The following is a 20,026-nucleotide window of genomic DNA, read 5'->3' as shown; positions in this document are numbered from 1 at the left end:
GTGAATTTCAGACTAAAAGATTGTTAAAATTTTTATTGCTGTAGTATTCTTGCCTCTGCATTTTTACAACACTGATAAGAGAGAGAAAACAAATGCTATTTTCAGGTTCGAAGATCTACTGACACCAAACTAGTATGCTACTCTGTTAGAGAACGTCTGCTCTTCTGTAGAAACTTTTATTCCAAAAGAAATAAAAATGTACTAAAAAGTTAAATATACACTCAGACAAAATCTAGTCTTTCTTTGAAAACTGAAATTGTAGTTTTAAACTGTATCTAACAAAATTCCTTTGTAAAAAACAAATAAAGAAAATCAGACTTAGGAGGAATTGGTAGACTCAAAATGCTCAACTGCTCCTGAGGAAATGAGGCTCAGTTTACTCAAAGTCAGCTGAGATAACCTGAATTGCTATCCTATACAAAATAACACTGAGCATACCTTCTCTGAACAGTTTTATCCTGAGCCTACTTCCATGTCAGAAAATTGGAAGCAACTTTATAAATATCTACACTGCTGTCAGACATAGAACAGCAACTCTGGGGCTTCTGTACCAGCCCTACAACCACATAACCATGGGGGGAAGAAGTTAAGTGTTTGTCCTCTGCTGCTGAAGCCACCAGGTTGTCAGTGCCCAAGACAGATAGCTCTAACCCACCCCAGGTACACCCCACGTGAGCCGCTGTTACACCTTTCAATTGCACTATAAAAATAACCTCAGCCCCAGTTACAAATGCAGTAATTTTTCTGGATAGGTGCATAGTATAGTAAAGAGTCACTGACTACAACATACTCTTTTGCTGGAAAAGCAAAGTATATCACTCATTCCCAGAGGAATTAAAGTTCAAAAATCATTAGATCACAGCTATGGAGAGGATACAATAAAAAATAAAGTAATACTAACTAGAAACTGCACAGAAAAGAATTTCTGAACATTTACTGATTATTTCTACCACTAAGTTCTTATGGAAATACTAACATGGGTTAATATTTGCATTGTGTGACTGAAATAGGAGATGAGTTCATTATCAGGGCCTATGCAGAACACAGAGGGAAGAAAAAAAATCCCAAAATTGAGAGGACAGCTGATAGAGAAGAAGTGATAAAACTGTATCAGAAAATGGTGAAGTTAAAACTTCTAAAGTCAAAACTCTTTATAATAGATTTAGTATAGATGCATCACAAATTCAGAATAGTTTTGTCAAGATAATTTTCCTGTTATGTTAATTTCTCATTCTGGCTTTTTTTTTTTTCCAGTTAACAAAAAAGCTTCTTATTTTAAGATGTTATGGTTTCTTTTTGAATTAAAAAGGATTCAAAGAAAATACTTCTCTGTGATCAGTGGATGAAAATATTCATTTTGTTTCTGAAAAAAACCCAAACCCCAAATAGAAGACTAAGACTGCAAATTTTGAAAAGACTTTAAGAAGGAAAGTGAGATATGATCACTAGAAATTACTTAAATATCAGCTACAGAGGGCAAACTGAATATTCTCACAGAGAGCAAGAGAAAGTTGTTAGCAAAGAGACAAAAGAAAAACAAATAACCTGGTGTATGGACAATAGACTCATGAAATAATGAAAAATGTATTGTCACTGACAAAATCAAGGTGAGACATATTTTGTTCCAGCTTGAAGATGTCATACAACTTTGCAAACACACAAATTCACTTACCTTATAGGTAAGAGATTCAAGAAGCAGCAGAAGTGTGGTAGATCAGCATTCCCAGTTGTATGATAATAATGGTCAATCCTTTAGCAATAACCTTGCAGAGAATATGTATAGTATACCAGTAGTTCCTGTCTAACTCACACTTTACATTCACTGATCTAAGTGTGTATGGTTGTGCTTCAGCAATAATTCATGAGTATAGTTGACTCTGTAATAATCCTATCCCACAAATAAATTTCAACTTTGGAAGAGTTTTGTTGCTTTTTAACAGAACTATTGATATATTTTTCTATTATTTCACAGGTCAATCAAAAAGAAAATTTAACTTTACTTATACATTAAAACTAATGTTTCAGATGCTAGATGGATCAAAGATCTAGTCTTCTAAGACTGCTTACATTTCAATAAAGCAGATTTCAAAAGCCCAAGATTTGTTAAATAACATATCATGTATTTCATAAATGAAACTTTGGATGTAACATCCAAAATTAACTTGGAATTTTACAGTGACAAGTTTGATAATTTCTCGAAGGAAAAAAAAAAAATGCATTTCACCCCACATTTTGGGCATGTGATTTAGGTACCTGATCCCTTCTTTGCTTGGAGGCAGATTGGTGCTTTCATCCCCAAATTTTTGTATGGTATTTCTGCTATTTTTCTATTCCTAGGAAAAAAAAAAAAAAAAAAAGGAAAATGTTTTAGGAAAACTAATATATGACATATCATAGGGGAAGTATTTCCCTGCAACTGCAGTCAGGACTCATCAAGCTGATTAACAATCAGAAATCCCAGATGTTTGCAGACATCACTAAAGGCATCACAGATGCTGAAAGACAAACAAGGTACATCTATGTGCACCATTAATTACAAGTAATTATAAATGTCATGAATGACATCTCGTTTGTGTAGTTCAACTCTTAAAGGAGAAATTTAGGACAAAGGCAGTTTAGAATGTAAGGTTAGTCATGAACACAGAATTATAGGATGCATGGAGGGAAACTTAGGATGCTAGACTGAACCTCAGGAAAGCTGATCTCTTAATCTATCTAGTCACTGTCTTTTTGAGTCCCCCCAGCTTTAAAGCCACTTTCACCATCTCAGCACTATACTGAACCCTTAGGTAGAGCATGGCAAGGATATATTCACATCTGTGCTAAAGGATAAATGCTAAATGAAAAAGAAACAAGAGAAACCCGAATGAAACTTTTAAGCAGAAACAGAAGGATGATGATTAATGGGAGATAGTGAGGAAAAATTTTCAGAGGTAGTTTTCAAGAATGGCTTTGAACTAGGAAGCAGAAAAACTGTTGTGAGTAGGAGTGCTCAGTATAAGTTGGGTAAAGGCAAATGAGGGAAGAACCGTCTCATGAATGGTGATTCTTACTTCAACAACAACATGCTCAAAGATTTCTGGACTGCAGTGCAATACATTACATATCCAGTGTAAAGCAAAATCCAGAGATATAATTATGCACAGTTGAGACCTCCTCCTCTTATGAAGAAGGGGGTCTACCAGCTGGTACTGATGGGTGAAGAAGAGGGTATTATGATATCCCAACACGTAGTTTGCCACAACTTCTAGATAGTTTGGCTGAGTAATTAAGTGAATGTCCTGGTTTAGCTAGGATAGGGTTAAGTTTCCCCAGCAGCAGGGCGGGGGGGGGGGAAGCTCTAGCCGGATTATTCAATACCATGCTGACGTCACCTCCTGGCGCCCAAGTGCGGGAGCACGTGTGTTATGACATCTCTCTGCTCTCACTGCTGTATCAGTAGATATCTTGCTCTGTTCATTGTTATTACTGTTATTGTTGTTGTTGTTGTTGTTTGTTGTTGCTGTTGCACTGTTGTATTAAACCTCTCCTTATCTCAGCCCCGGGGCTTTGTATTTCACTCCCTTTGTGGGGGAGGGGCAACGGCCGCGTGGTCTTGGACCCTGGCAGAGGCTAAACCATCACAGTGAATTATATTGAACTTTGTTTTTGAGAGCAAAGGCACATACATCAAACTCTTATTTTAGGAGTTGTGTTTTGCTTTGTTTTGTTTCCAGTACAGATGTACACATCTCTACTGTCTGCTAGGACTGGAAAGAAGTCTGTCAACAATTTGTTCTACCCAGGAAGGTACTGGACTGGTATATGAGTGTAACCAAATATTATCATAGTCAAGATTCCCAGGCTGTTCATCAGATTAGCTGTTCATATCTTCTGCAATATTATTTATGTCTACATTTTTGAGTAAGATAAAATTCACATTTAAAATACATTTATAAGAGGAGGCTATTTTCTTTTTTTAAATCTTCATATGATACCTTTGGTATCTCATCATTCTGGTCCTGATGTCTTCACAAAGCAGATAATCTGTGTCACTGAGATCACTCATTTGTCAGCTCTTTATTTTTCATAACTGAGTTTATTAGTTATTTCTGTTCACGTGTATATTCCCTGCACCTAGAATGTTTGTTACATTACAGGAAATGTTCATCTGCACTGCATCTCGGTAATTAATTTATCCCAGCAGTGTTGTTTGCTGAAGGAGAAGTACTGGTCCTTGGTTTTGAAAATTCTGTAATAAACCATTACTTAAAAAGCGATAAACCTGTTCCCTGTACCTGAGTTTATTACACTTAATCTTGCATTGATAGATTGTTTTATCCAGGCACTTTTTTGTCTTCAAAAACACGTACTGACTACCCCTGCAACACGTTTCAGTTTCAATTGCCATTTTCCATGTTTTTAATAGATCATCTGACTCTAATTTAACTCCAGGAGTTCTTCTGCACTGACCTGCTACACCAACTCCCTGCACTGTTGTTCTTGGGGCTCTTGTTTCCATTTATCTTTGCCAGCCTCATCACTGTTGATGTTTGTTTTGCATGTTAGTCAGACCAGACGGTGTACCATCTTGAAGGATCCACCCTGGATGTCATCTAGCTAATTAGGGAGACTCAGTTTCTAAGACAACAGCTTGCAGAGTCTGAGGGATCTTCTGTTACAGACACCACCACAAATCATCATTCAGAGTGACATTAATTAATTGGTCTCTTCCCAGGATTTACTTTGTTTTGGCAAAGACATCACAGTATTTTATCTATACTAGCTCACCCCTCTCTCCAGTCTATAATCAGCTCTGCTGAGGGATCCTAAACTTTTATTATTCATACTGAAGACAAATAATTTTGTTGCCTGCTTCTGAATTGTCAATCAACACTTTGTCATCGGCTTAGTTTCTTGGCTGAGTGGCTCTTTCCCCAAATCTACTCCTCGGTGTTCACAACATATCTGGAAGTCTTTGGGATTTCCCCAGTGGTGCCTTCACTCATTTTATGGTTGAACTGTTTCTTTCTTGGAAGGGAGACAAAGAGCTTGTAACACAGGCAAGTTGCCTTCTTCCTTTACAATGGAAGCGATTGTGAACATCACAATCAGCCAAATCACTAAATCTTGTTCGGTATCCTTTTTAAGTATTCATTTTCAAAACTGCTCCTGCAATCACTATTTGCTTCTTAATAGTAAAAGTGCCCTGGAAAACTGGAATATGTAACTCCTACTTTAGAACATTAAAAGAACAATTTAATTTAATCTGTTGGTTTAATGCAACAGTGTCCGCATAGAGAAAGCACACATCCAGCCACCCACCCACTCCCCCTGCCTCTCCTACCCCCCCAAAAAAAAGAAAAACATTGTGGACAACATAGGCAAGAAGAAATGTATCTAAGGAAAAACAAAACAAAACAAAACAAACACAAAAAAACCCAAAACAACAAAAAAAGTGTTGAAATATACAAATTCATCCCAAGGGGATGTATAATAATAAAGCATCTTGGTTTGCAATGACCAAACATAATTTGTCAATTCTATTGCATATGCTTCAAGTTAACTGTAGCTTTAGCCTGTTCACTAGAAAGGATTGCAGCTTCCTGGTTAATTGTTAAACCTTTGGAAAACCATGTCTTGTGTCATGTTATAACTTCAAGGTTACTATGAGACACGGGAATACAATATTTCAGTAAGAAGTAGAACAATATTACAGGATACCTCAGTGTTCATGGGCATCTATAATCTGAGTTCTGCTGCTGCTGTATTCTTTGTGGTGTGGGGTTTTTTTTCCCTCATTATTGAGATTGTAGCTACCCTGTTTACAGACATGGTACTCTACATGCAAATATTAACACATAATTGCAGGCCTTTTTTGTGAGTGGTTTATCATATTTTATTACTGGCTGACTAACCAATAATACCAGTGTATATTTGTTTAGAAAAACTTATTGTTAGAAAGTAATCTTTCTAAAATGAAAAAATTCTAATTTAATTGCATTTATATTATGTAGGGTATTTAATGTATATTACATGAAGAGTTAACAATTACAATGGAAGAAGCAACATTTATTTAAATCCATATTCTTTGTAAAATCAATTTCACAGTATGATGGATTTTATTGTATGGCAGCCATAAAGCTTTCTGAAATTAGTTTCTATATCTTAAATTCTCAAAAAAAACTTTGCTTGAATATTTTTAGGTATTTTCAATTGACAGTTAAAATTTTAAAAACCTTTATTTTCCCTCTATTAGCATAAAATAATTACTTTAAAATGGCAATCTCCCCCTCATCATTTCACCAGAGTTATTTGTGACTTTGGCAAGTCCATTATAATTATTAACAACAACAACAATGAAATAATAATAAACACTTGGTTTGGGGGGGGGGGGTGTTATTATTATTGATATCATTATGATTATTATTTCCTTTTCTACACCAATAATATACACCTGTAAGAAAAGTGCCAATAAATTATTTCAGTGTGTGGTATCGACAGACAGAGTAATGATAATCTTTTGATTTGAATCATTTAAACTGTGGGATGGGGAGCACAAACTTAAACCTAAATGTGAGGCCTTCATTCAGAAAACTGAAGGCCTGTTGCATGGTGTATATGTTCAATATATAATTAAACGTGATCATTAGGGAACTTTTGTACAAAGGTGAACCTAAGCGTCTCTGATGACCTTCCACTAAAATGCATCGAGATATGTCCTGTGAGTTGATATACATAACAGAGAATCACCTCAGTGTCTATGGCACTTTCTCACAGATCTAAACACAGTTCCTTTTTCAAGAGGCAGAATAAAGGATTTTTTTTAACACAGCCACATTCCCCAAAAGCTAAGAAAGAAGGTTCTCTTCTCTTTCCCCAAAGACTGGCTCAAGCACAAGTCTACAGGCTGCTCTAGCTTAAAACAATATCCATCCTTCCCTTCTTGAAATGTATCACTACGCAGAAAATACTGTGAAAAAGAATAAAAAGAGCAAGATTACTCTAGCAGCACATTGAAGCTTTGGTAGCAAGTCCAAGGTATGCTGTGGTCATCATCCCTAATGATTAATTTTTGCAACAGTGCTGTTCTATTACACCTAATCATTTATTCCTCAGTTATTTACTGCATACTTACATACAAATTGAAAAACAAACTGCTCCAAACCCTAGCGGATTATAGTGAAATTCATTCAAGGCATAAAGATCATAGATATCCAAATTTCATACAGCTGGATAAACCAGATATTTTTTCCAAGTATTGAATTATCAATCCATAAATATAGAGGAGCATTAGAGCATATTAAGAATCTAGTAGATTATAAAACACACTAATTAAATAAGCTATAGTAAAAACATAAAGGTCTGCTTTAAAATATTAAACTCTGAAGTTGATCAGAAATGAATATGAAATATAATAGCAAAAAGCTTGAGGAAAGCTTTAGAATAAAAATCTATTAAATACTGATTAGGAAAATTAAGAAGTATGTGCACATATATAATTAGTAAATCATACAGGAATGTTAATAAGCTTACAAAAGATATACTGTGTTTAAAGTGCTATTCAGTGTAGAGAAGAACTTTGAATTACTTTAATTGTTTCCATATATCCTAGACTTTCAGTTTGACTGTAATACCAACTGTTAATAAATAATATTTGATACAAAAATTCCAAATCACTATCAAGTTATTTTTCTCCACTTGGTAACCCACTAACTCACTTTTCTCCTAACGACTCATAATTTTATGGCTGATACAATAATCTAAGCAGGTAATATTATGTGTTTTGACAAGTAAGATTGGCCAAAACAAAATATAAATGGAAATTATGATGTGGGGAAAAAGGGTTTATAAATTTCTGCTCATTATGACTTATCTCACTAGTCCTTACAACTGCAATATAGACACTTAGACACTTTTAATTACTTTCCTTTGCTTCTGAAATATAAGCCCTATACTAGCCAAGCAAAGTGTGATCTGCCTCAAACCCTGTGCCAAAGAGTTTGTTTTCAGATATATAAAATAATAAAAGATATAAGAAATTCTAATATCAATACGTGTAATTCCAACTATTAAAAATTAAAATATAGAATCACAGAATCATCTAGGTTGGAAAAGACCTTGAAGATCACCTAGTCCAACCATTAACCTAACACTGACAGATCACAACTACACCATATCCCTAAGCGCTATGCTGACCCGACTCTTAAACACCTCCAGGGATGGGGACTCCACCACTGCCCTGGGCAGACCATTCCAACACCTAACAACCCGTTCTGTAAAGAAATGCTTCCTAGTATCTAGTCTAAACCTTCTCTGGTACAACTTGAGGCCATTCCCTCTTGTCCTATTGCTTATTACTTCATTAAAGAGACTCATCCTCAGTTCTCTGCAACCTCCTTTCAGGTAGTTGTAGAGGGCGATGAGGTCTCCCCTCAGACTCCTCTTCTCCAGACTAAACAACCCCAGTTCCCTCAGCTGCTCCTCATAAGACTTGTCCTCCAGACCCTTCACCAGCTTCGTTGCCCTTCTCTGGACACGCTCGAGTAATTCAATGTCCTTTTTGTAGTGAGGGGCCCAAAACTGAACACAGTAATTGAGGTGTGGCCTCACCAGTGCCGAGAACAGGGGTAAAATCACTTCCCTGTCCCTGCTGGCCATGCTATTTCTGATACAGGCCAGGATGCCATTGGCCTTCTTGGCCACCTGGGCACACTGCTGGCTCATGTTCAGCCGGCTGTCAGTCAACACCCCCAGCTCCCTCTCTGACTGGCAGCTCTCCAGCCACTCCTCCCCAAGCCTGTAGCGCTGCTGGGGGTTGTTGTGGCCCAAGTGCAGCACCCGGCATTTGGCCTTATTGAAACTCCTCCAGCTGGCCTGAGCCCATCGCTCCAGCCTGTCCAGATCTCTCTGCAGAGCCTCCCTACTCTCGAGCCCATCAACACTCCCACCCAACTTGGTGTCATCTGCAAACTTACTGAGGGTGCACTCGATCCCCTCGTCTAGATCATCAAGTAAGATGTTAAACAGGAGTGGCCCCAAAACCGAGCCCTGGGGGACACCACTCATGACCAGCTGCCAACTGGATTTAACCATTACTCTTTGGGCCTGGCCATCCAGCCATATATTTCATGTCTTTAAATTATTTTTATTTTGAAATTGAACTAATTGCAATCTTAATTATTGTATGATTAAAAATCAAATCGTTGTTTTCTGAAATAAAGTTATCTGAGTTCTTTGAAAAATTATCATTTGTTGGCAGACTGAGACTGGTGAAGATTACACACTCTCAAAAAACTTTTGTGTGGAAAAAAGAAAACTGCAGCTTTCTCGGTATTTACTGAATTATTTTTCAATCTCCCGTTACTTAAAAATGTATTTAGTTGACATCTATTCTGACTATTTTGTTATTGCCCCTAGAAGCAGGACAGAATCTATGACACCATTTCCAGTCTATGAATTCATATTATACTGTGTGATTATACCATAGAACAAGCAAACAAACTCAATATTCAACACAGCATTTCTTCTGCAGAATCGTTTTCTTTCACTGTATCTTCAGAAAGATAAGAAATCTGAGAAGGAAAATTGCTTGCTTGTAAAATATTCACAGTAATAAGGAAAGAATAAAAAATTACCTTCATTCCATTTGGAAATGTTCAAAAGTGATTGAAAAATATAGAGGAAGTTGTCTAACCCATCCCTACATTCCTATTTAAAAATCAGAAGCTCAAGCCTAAGAAAGATGTGCTTTGAAATACGTGATTTTAAATTATTCACTCACACTCTTTATTTAAAGCATATAAATTCCCTAGTTCCTATGCTTTCAGAGCACAAAGAATTAGAGATTCCAATACAATCTCAGTGCTGACTATTGAATAAGCCAGTTTTATACAACCAATTTATAATAAGCCAATTTATACAGCCAATATACCAATTTATACAACATGCTAGTCCTTACTGTATGGAAAAAAATTCTGTTTCTCACTATGCATGTGTAAACATTTCTGCCCATACAAATGGGTAAGAAGGATGTTTATTATGATATCAAAAAGGCAAATTTTAGATTTATTTTACATTAAGATTTATAAATACAGAAAAATTATGAAGGAGTGGTATATTCAGATGAAAAGCAGCTAAAAATAAAGCATGGGTAATGACTTCTGATTTCCTTAAAGGGAATGTATTCGCAAATTGGGTTGCTAGATCCTTGTGATACACATGAATTTATTCACCAGTAGGCCTACACTAAAAGAAGTGCATGTGAGGACATAGAATGCAGCAAAAAAGAAATCACAAAGTAACACATGCAATAATTATCCATAGTTATATTAGTGCTGCTTTAGAAAAAAATCAAAACTTCTACATAAAAGGTAGTGATGCTGAAAGGTAATCTAAAGATTTCATATATCTGAAACACAGGTGCATGGTTTCTGATTAAATTCTTTTGATTCAGAATCACCATAATGGTTATTTTTCTAAAGTTATTCCTTTCCTTTAAAAATCACCTCTTCAGACAATTACTGCAACCACTACTTACTTTAACTATATTGTTCTTCTTATAGCCCCAGGTTTTTCTGGCAGTTAACTGTCCAGGAGTGGGGCAATAGGATGGGCAAACAGGGTGTGGCGCATCAGCTCGCGCAGACAGGGCGCAGTCCATCTCCTGGGTCTAGAACTTATCTGAGCTAATTTCATCTTATCATCCTCCACGAGTAGACTGAACCATGGTCTCCACTCGCTTTAAAAAAACCACCAGAAAGAACGTGGTGACCCAGACGGAGCTGCCAGCCAAACATGCAGCGGTCCGGGTTCCGGGCTGCAGGGAGTGCCTGAGCCCGTCAATCCTGCCGGAGGGCAGCAGTGACAGCACCCGTGTGTGCTGCGATCAGCTGGGTGACCTGCTCAGCCTGGTGGCGGAACTCAGAGAAGAGGTCGAGAGATTAAGAAGTATTAGGGAGTGCAAAAGGGAGATTGATTTGTGGAGTAGCACCTTAGCACCCCTGAAGCAACAGGAGCAAATGGAGGCTCCAAACGAGGTAGGTAATCCCTCATACTCTTGCCACAAGGCAGAAGGAAGGGACTTGAAAGATGGGGGAGGCTAGAAACAGGTCCCTGTTCAGGGAGGCAGGAAAATCCTCTCCCGACCTCCCTCATCCTCTGTGGTGTCCCTTCACAATAGATTTGGGGACCTGGAATTTTTGAATGAAGAAGAGAAGGATGAAGAAAATGAGTCAAACAAGGAGGAAGATGAAGGTCCACCAAGGCTTGGTGGTCTAGACCAGATATTAAAACCAGTTCTAAAAAGAACCCCAGAAGAGTCATTGCAGTGGGTGACTCCATTCTGAGGGGTGCCAAAGGCCCCATATGCAGACCAGACCCGCTTCATAGGGAAGTCTGCTGCCTCCCTGGGGCCCAGGTCAAGGACCTCACGGCAAAACTCCCCGTTCTAGTGAGACTCAAGGACTATTAGCCTCTTTTAGTTTTCTAAGTAGGTAGGGACAATATTACGAGAAGAAGTCCTAAATCAATGAAGAGACATTTCAGGGCCTTGAGTAAACAGATTAAGGGGTCGGGCGCACAAATTGTGATCTCCTCCATCCCTTCAGTTGAGGGGATGGATGAAGAACAATACAGGAGAACTCAACAGATGAACTTGAGGCTCCAAGACTGGTGTTACCGTCAGGGCTTCAGATTTTTCAATCATGGGTTAGTATATAGGACGCCAGACGTTTTGACATTAGATGGGATGCACATGTCCCAGGGGGAGGGGGAAAAGGATCTTGGGGCAGGAGTTAGCTGGGCTCATTGACAGAGCTTTAAACTAGATTTGAAGGGGGAAGGGGGGAAAACATCAGCCCATCTGAAGTGCATGTATACCAATGCACACAGCATGGGTAACAAACAGGAGGAGCTTGAAGCAATGATGAAACAGGAAAATTACGATGTAGTGGCTATCACAGAAACATGGTGGGATGTCTTCCATGAGTGGAGTGCGCCTGTTGATGGCTACAAGCTCTTTAGGAGGGATAGACAAGGAAGAAGAGGTGGTGGGGTGGCGCTGTATGTTAGGGACTGTTATGATTGCTTTGAGCACAAGTGTAGTGAAGACAGGGTGGAGTGTCTTTGCGTTAGAATCAGGGGGAAGGACAACAGGGCAGATGTTGTAGTAGGAGTCTACTATAGGCCACCCAACCAGGACAGAGAGGTGGATGAAATATTCTATAGGCATTTAGGAGAAATCTCACGACCGCTTGCCCTTGTTCTTGTGGGAGACTTTAACTTCCCAGACATCTGCTGGAAATACAACACAACAAAGCAGGACCAGTCCCGGAGATTCTGGAATGTGTGGCAGATAACTTCCTGACGCAGCTGGTGAGTAAACCGACCAGAGAAGGTGCCCTGCTGGATCTCCTCTTTGTGAATAGAGAAGGACTGGTGGATGATATGGCAGTTAGAGGATGACTTGATCATGAAATAATAGAGTTCCCTATTCTTAGAGAGGCCAGGAGAGGGGGCAGCAGAACTACCATCCTGGATTTCCAAAGGGCTGACTTTGTCTTTTTCAAGCACCTGCTTGACAGGATCCTTTGGGAGACGACCCTGGAGGGTATAGGGGTCCAGGAAGGCTGGGCACTCTTTAAGAAGGAAGTGTTAATGGCTCAGGAGCAGGCAGTCCCCAGGTGCTGTAAGAGAAGCCGGCGACAGAGAAGACCACCCTGGCTAAACAGTGAGCTTTGGCTGCAACTCAGGGAGAAAAGGAGAGTTTACAGCTTTTGGAAGAAGGGGCTAGTGACTCACAATGATTACAAAGATGCTGTGAGGCTATGCAGGGCAGAAATCAGGAGGTCTAAAGCCCAGCTAGAAATTAATCTGGCTTCAGTAATCAAGAACAACAAGAAATGTTTCAATAAGTATGTGAGCAGCAAAAGAAAGACCAGGGAGAGCCTCCATCCCCTGCTAGACGCAGGAGGAAACATGGTAACAAGTGATGAGCAAAAGGCTGAGGTGCTTAATGCCTTCTTTGCCTCAGTCTTTAATAGCAAGACTAGTTGTATTGAGGGAATCCAGCCTCCTCAGCCAGAAGACACAGACTGGGAGAACAACCCCTCTGCATTCCAGGAGGAGATAGCCAGTGACCTGCTGCATCACATAGACATACACAAGCCTGTGGGACCAGACGGGATACACCCGAGGGTGCTGAAGGAGCTGGATGGAGTGCTCGCCAAGCCACTTTCCACCATTTACCAGCATTCCTGGCTAATCAGGGAGGTCCTGACAGATTGGAAATTGGCCAATGTGACACCCATCTATAAGAAGGGTCGGAAGGATGATCTGGGAAATTACAGGCCTGTCAGCTTGACTTCGGTACCCGGGAAGCTGATGGAGCAGCTCATCCTGAGTACCATCATACAACACATGCAGGACAACCAGATAATCATACCCAGTCAGCATGGGTTTATGAAAGGCAGGTCCTGCTTGACAAACCTGATCTCCTTCTAGGACAGGGCGACCTGCTTATTGGATGGGGGAAAGTCTGTGGATGTTGTTTACCTTGACTTTAGTAAGGCCTTTAACACCGTTTCCCACAGCATTCTCCTGGTGACGCTGGGTGCTCACGGCTTAGATGGGCACACACTTTGCTGGGTAAAAAACTGGCTGGATGGCCGGGCCCAGAGAGTTGTGGTGAACGGAGTTAAATCCAGTTGGTGACCGGTCAACGAGTGGTGTCCCCCAGGGCTCAGTTTTGGGGCCACTCCTGTTTAACATCTTACTTGATGATCTAGACGAGGGGATCGAGTGCACCCTCAGTAAGTTTGCAGATGACACCAAGTTGGGTGGGAGTGTTGATCTGCTCGAGGGTAGGGAGGCTCTGCAGAGAGATCTTGTCCCGATCCAATATCGGGGCGGGTTCTTAAACGATCCCAAGAGCGAGATTAAGATGCAAACGAGGTCAGATGCTGTATAACCTTGTGAACTTTATTTGCTATAACAATTAGTACTAGCGATAGGACAGAGAGGAAAAGAAGGAGAAAGTCAGAAACCCTAAGCAAGAAAAACGGTAGGTATGCAGCTAATTACCACCACCACCAGGGATACAGCGACGTTCCGGTGGCTCGGACTCGGTGCAGGTGGTGGTGCTCCAAGCTCCGCTGAGGTCCCGGCCCCACATAGCAGGTGTTGAAGAGGGGAGCCCCCTGGGAGGAGTACGCAGTCCTTTTATTGTCCCAGTCCCCTCGATCTTTTCCAAGGAGTCCGCCCATTTCGTGCCAGCCTGCACGTCTCACCCCGATCATGGGGCTCCTGGTCTCATGGTCCCCCATGCGCAGATGCCCAGGCGCTGGTCATGCTGGCTGGCGCATCTCCCACATCCAGATTTAGCTTCGGGCGGATGCTGTGGTTTTGTCTGGGACCCTTCGTCTCCTTCAGGGCGTACTCCTCCATGGCAACAGGGTGCTGGGGCCAGGAAATGGTGGTGGTGCTACAGCAATGTTGAGACAAAAGTCCAACACAGTTCCTTACAGATCTGGACATGCTGGAGCGATGGGCTAAGGCCAACTGTAGGAGTTTCAATAAGGCCAAATGCCAGGTTCTGCACTTTGGACATAGCAACCCTCAGCAGTGCTACAGGCTTGGGGAGGAGTGGCTGGAGAGCTGCCAGTCAGAGAGGGAGCTGGGGGTGTTGACTGACAGCCGGCTGAACATGAGCCAGCAGTGTGCCCAGGTGGCCAAGAAGGCCAATGGCATCCTGGCTTGCATCAGAAATAGCGTGGCCAGCAGGGACAGGGAAGTGATCTTACCCCTGTACTCGGCACTGGTGAGGCCGCACCTCAATTACTGTGTTCAGTTTTGGGCCCCTCACTACAAAAAGGACATTGAATTACTCGAGCGTGTCCAGAGAAGGGCAACAAAGCTGGTGAAGGGTCTGGAGCACAGGTCTTACGAGGAGCGGCTGAGGGAACTGGGGTTGTTTAGTCTGGAGAAGAGGAGTCTGAGGGGAGACCTCATCACCCTCTACAACTACCTGAAAGGAGGTTTCAGAGAACTGAGGATGAGTCTCTTTAATGAAGTAATAAGCAATAGGACGAGAGGGAATGGCCTCAAGTTGTACCAGAGAAGGTTCAGACTGGATATTAGGAAGCATTTCTTTACAGAACGGGTTGTTAGGCGTTGGAATGGGCTGCCCAGGGAGGTGGTGGAGTCCCCATCCCTGGAGGTGTTTAAGAGTCGGGTCGACATAGCGCTTAGGGATACGGTGTAGTTGGGAACTGTCAGTGTGAGGTTAATGGTCGGACTAGGTGATCTTCAAGGTCTTTTCCAACCTAGATGATTCTGTGATTCTGTGTTTCTGTCTTATGCTAATAGTACTGAAATGTCACTGGACAACAAACACTGATGAACAGTACCAGCCACAGGGACTGTTATTTACTTTTGCTAATGAGGTAATTGCTGCAGAGGACCACCTCCTTATACCTAACTGTAAAAAGCTTTCATTAAAAAGCCTTAGGCCTTTCATCTGTTTCTTCCTATCACTAGTATTGTGTGGATGCTTCAGAAGATGTTATTCCACGTTCTGAAAATAGAGGCAAACTGAAAGAGAGAGGGGCTGTGGGTTTTTTTCCACTTTGAAAAAATTCACATTAGTATTTATTTGGATCAATGCTGTAGTTCATGAGTGGTTTTGGACTTTGATGCAGTTTCCCGAACATAATCTGTTCTCAAAAAACATAATCTAAGACCCCCACTTTCAACAGAAGTTTGAAGGAATACAGTGCTAGTCTTGTTATCTACTATGTTGCTAACTGTTCAACTGTATAGTTACAGTAGTGACACAAGATTACCTCCAAATGTACCTTTCAAGCTAGGCTTTTCTATGGTTCTATAGAAAAATAGCAAGAGTCCAAATCTCTGATTGGGTAAATTCCAGGACAATGTAAATAAAAAATACATATAGAAATTACTTAATGCATAATAGTCAATGCACAAATACTCACTGAGCAGAAAAAAAATATTGGAAAAATTTAATAAAAGATGTGCACAAATATAGAAAAAATATTCAAATGTACGTATTTACTATCAAATATAAACTGTCATAAAACACAAATATTACTATCCTTCAGTAGTAACAACATACTTTTAAACTAAAAGCAACTGGAAAGAAAACTCAACTCCTCCTTTTTCAAATAGCTAGTTTATCTTTATAGATAGATGTGTCCTTCTACACATGTTCCTCACAATCTCCTTGGTTTTGTCCAAATTTATCAATAGACAATTAATGATTAGGTTAAAAAATGGAAGCAAATTCACTATAATACATAAAACATGGCAACAAAGGATAAAGAAAATAGAATGTGTACTGGACTTAAGACTGTGAATAGGAAATTGGAGTGGAATAATAAAAGATGGGGTGAAAACAGGATAGAGAGCAAACAAAGTGAAAAATGCAGAATGAGGACGAGCAATTAGCCAGATGCTAAGACTATTTGATGCCTTAAAAGTAACCTTTACATTTTTTCCAATGTAAGAGAACAGCCATCAGGAGGAATTACACAAAAAAAAATTATAGAAAAAGAGTTTCAAGAGAGTACTCATGTGACTAAAGCAAACACCGATAAACGAATATAAGAACAGACCCAAACCACTGTTCAGAAGTGGTCTAATCATCTAGTGTTATCTTCTCTGTACTCCACACGTACACTCACTGAAACACAATTAGCCAAATGCTCACTTTTAAGCATTCAACTTCGGAAAGAAACTTGTTTAGCAATTAGACTGCAAAGAGCAGTCAAGTGTTTCATGCACTCAGTGCTGAAAGCTTACAAAAATCTTGGTTGTGGGCACTGTTAAAACCTTCATTGTTTTTTAGCAGATATACAGCAAAAATGCCAAACACATTGTAGCACACTAACTGGAGTACACTGTTTATAATTACTACAGATTAGCTGTCACATAATAAGGTGTTATGATCTGGTCAAAACAAGCATTCACAATTTAACTAGATGTAACATATGACAAGGAAAAAAAGAGTCACTGTTTACTCTGGTATTGCATTTAAGATATCCCTTGGTACAGCTCTGTAATTTACAGCAGTTTAGTAATAGCACAAATGAAAGGTTGTTAACCAGATCCTGAGAAGACAGCTATCTCCAAGTCTAAATTCAAAGTATTTTGAAAATTATTTCCTGATGACAGATAAATGGTGGATCCATACTCTCAGATCCAGCCAAGACATAACTGGAACAGACCTATAAGCAAACAGTCAAGATGTCTTAAAGCAGCTTTGCAACTCCTATGTCAGAGAGCTTCACTGGACTATAGCATGGTTTATAGCTACTCAAGGTTGCACTAGATTGCTTGCATGCTTGTCTACACGAGTTATAGTGCTATAACACAGAATGTGAATTAAAGTCACTCAATACATAGGCACATAACTTATGTGTAGTCTCTAATTCAAATTTAATTTGTGAAAATGATTTAAACAGAAAAAGTCAAGAATGACTCTTACTTCACAATAACAGACTCTATAATTTGGTAGTGCACCAATATTGCTTTAACGGTTTAATATTGGTATAATTAAAAGCTATAAAAGGTCCTTATGTCGACCATGACCAGCTCCAGCTAAAACACTGCATATGCTTTTTTCAATTGGACCAAAGCTTATATGTCACTTCGACTCTTCAATGAACACTCAGACAGCTAATTTCAAAAACAGTTACAAGGTTGAAAAATAGCTAAGAGCCACTGTGTTCATATCAAGATTTTCAGTCTAAGTATTGAAAGCTCCTTTTTACGGCCAAACAAAATTTATATGTACTACCTTTCATGCACGTCTTTTTTAATTAAACTCTAATTACTTTGGTACTTCAAAGTTATATCCCTGACCTAAAATTAATCCATTGTTTATATTCGTTAAGCTCATTGGAAGCCCAGGAGGTTTCATGATTTGTTCTCTCAGACTAAACAGAATCATTGAATTATTCACATATGCAGAATTCTTACTAACATCTTACCTGGTACATCATTTATTATGACTGAACACCTATGACACTACAATAAATAATAAAGTTTGATTTATAGAGTAGTAGGAGTAACCTCCTCTCCCTTAGAACTAAGGTGATCTTAAGAAGACATTTTTGTAAAAAAATTTTTCTAGGGAACGAAGCATCCTTTTCATTTGTGCCAACGTACTTGACAAATGAGGAAAATGGAAGAAACAAAGCAAACACAGAAAAAAAGCAGTACATCAGTTTTAAAATAGGAACACTGCTTGGGAGTTTATGGTCCCTAGCTGTTGTCCATGCAAAGCAGCTTACCTATATTTTCTTTTCTTCTAACCATAAACCTAGAAAGTGAAGAAAGCGGGTGCCACCAACTGTACCAAAAATGTCAGCCGGCAATCAAGAATGATCAAAAATGAAGGCCAACCACAAAATTCAGGTAACTGCAAAAGCCTGGATGTCTGAGTCTTTTTCCTTAGTTGGAAGAGAAGAACTCGGTTTAAGCAACAGGGAAATGGCATTCAGGACACAAAAGAGCAGAGCTTCACATAAAAGAAAGGAAGTAAATTTAAGGAACTAATAAGTGTAATTATTTGCTCTCATGTTTAAGACAGTTAAGATACAAGTTTCCATAGTGAGGAGGTAGTCCGTACAAGTATCAATGTGACTGAACAATGGTCTACACTAAAACCTTGGGAAATTATACCTTCTACTACACTGACTCATTTTTTACTCTTGTAAATTTCAGAGATGATGTCATGTGCAAATGAATAAAGTATGCATAGAAATGACATTTTCCAAAAATAATTAACTGAATTATCCTTATAGTGTTCTGTCAAAAATAAGAACCTTATATTTGTTGTGCAAATATGTCTATGCAAATATCAATTCAAAATACTTATTCAGAATATTTTTCACATTGGTTACATTTCCCATTTGGAAAGCTTTATGGTTAAAGATTAACAAAACCTTTCAAAACCAATGTGAATAATACCCTAACCTTTGTGATTTGAAAACACTGGCTTAGAGAATAATGTCTCCAGTTGCGTGTGAATATGCTTGGGAGGGTAAGACCTCTTGATTTCCTAATACCAATGTTTAATCAAATCAAAGAAACAAGACCTATAAGTGTTAATACTGTCTGAGAAATGCTGAGAAAAAATTTAGCCACATCTGTATTCATAATTATAGTTATTGGAGAAACACTTTCCAGTCTCTGAGTCTTGACTCCCTCCAGGAATGTGTTTATATATTTAACAAATCCAGCATGTGAAAGTATCAAAGCAGTCTAGAAAGTGTGATAGAGGAACAAGCAAAAAAACCATCTGGGATCCCTGCATAAATTTTCACAGGATGAAGTTTCTGAAGTTTGAAATAAAAATTAACAGGAAGAATTTTAGTACAATTGTCTCCATTACAAGAAGATAACATTGCTTATTAGCAATAGGAGTGTCGCTAAGGAAAATACCTTATTATATCACTTTCAAAACACCCTATCATAATCAAGACTTAAGAGACAACATATTTCACACAATGATGAACATTCCTTTATAAAGAACATTTCATACAGCATGTTTCTAAGGAAGACACAGATGCTACATAAAATGGTACAGTGTGCCAAGGGGAAAGAAAAATGAAAAAAATGCAGTCTCAGAAGAGAAGTCTGATTCTGCAGAGTCTTGGGCAATGAAAGCCATGGCCACAAGGGCTAGATTCCCTGCTGATGACTTAGCCTCCAAGATCTTAATTCTCCACTGAGCCCCAAGCAGTCTTTGAGGTGCTTATTAGGCAGAACACAAACTGACAACGGTAGTAGAAAAGACACAGAAACTGCCTCAAGAACTACTAGACAAAGTATTTAGTTTGAAGAACTGAGGCACTGACTAATATATTCAATTTTTTAAAGAATGAAACCCCAGCATGTTCTAGATTTTAGGGCCTTTTCAAAATGTGGTCTGCCAATATGTTTTAAAAATTCTTCTAAAGCACCTAATTTTGTGGCATGGAGAATTGTGTATCAGAAAAGTGAAGTTCCAAGCTTACTCTGG

Source organism: Strix uralensis, chromosome Z (genome assembly GCF_047716275.1).
Source record: "Strix uralensis isolate ZFMK-TIS-50842 chromosome Z, bStrUra1, whole genome shotgun sequence".
NCBI lineage: Eukaryota > Metazoa > Chordata > Aves > Strigiformes > Strigidae > Strix > Strix uralensis.
The sequence above is the reverse complement of the archived record's forward strand: the minus strand, read 5'-3'. Positions refer to the sequence as shown.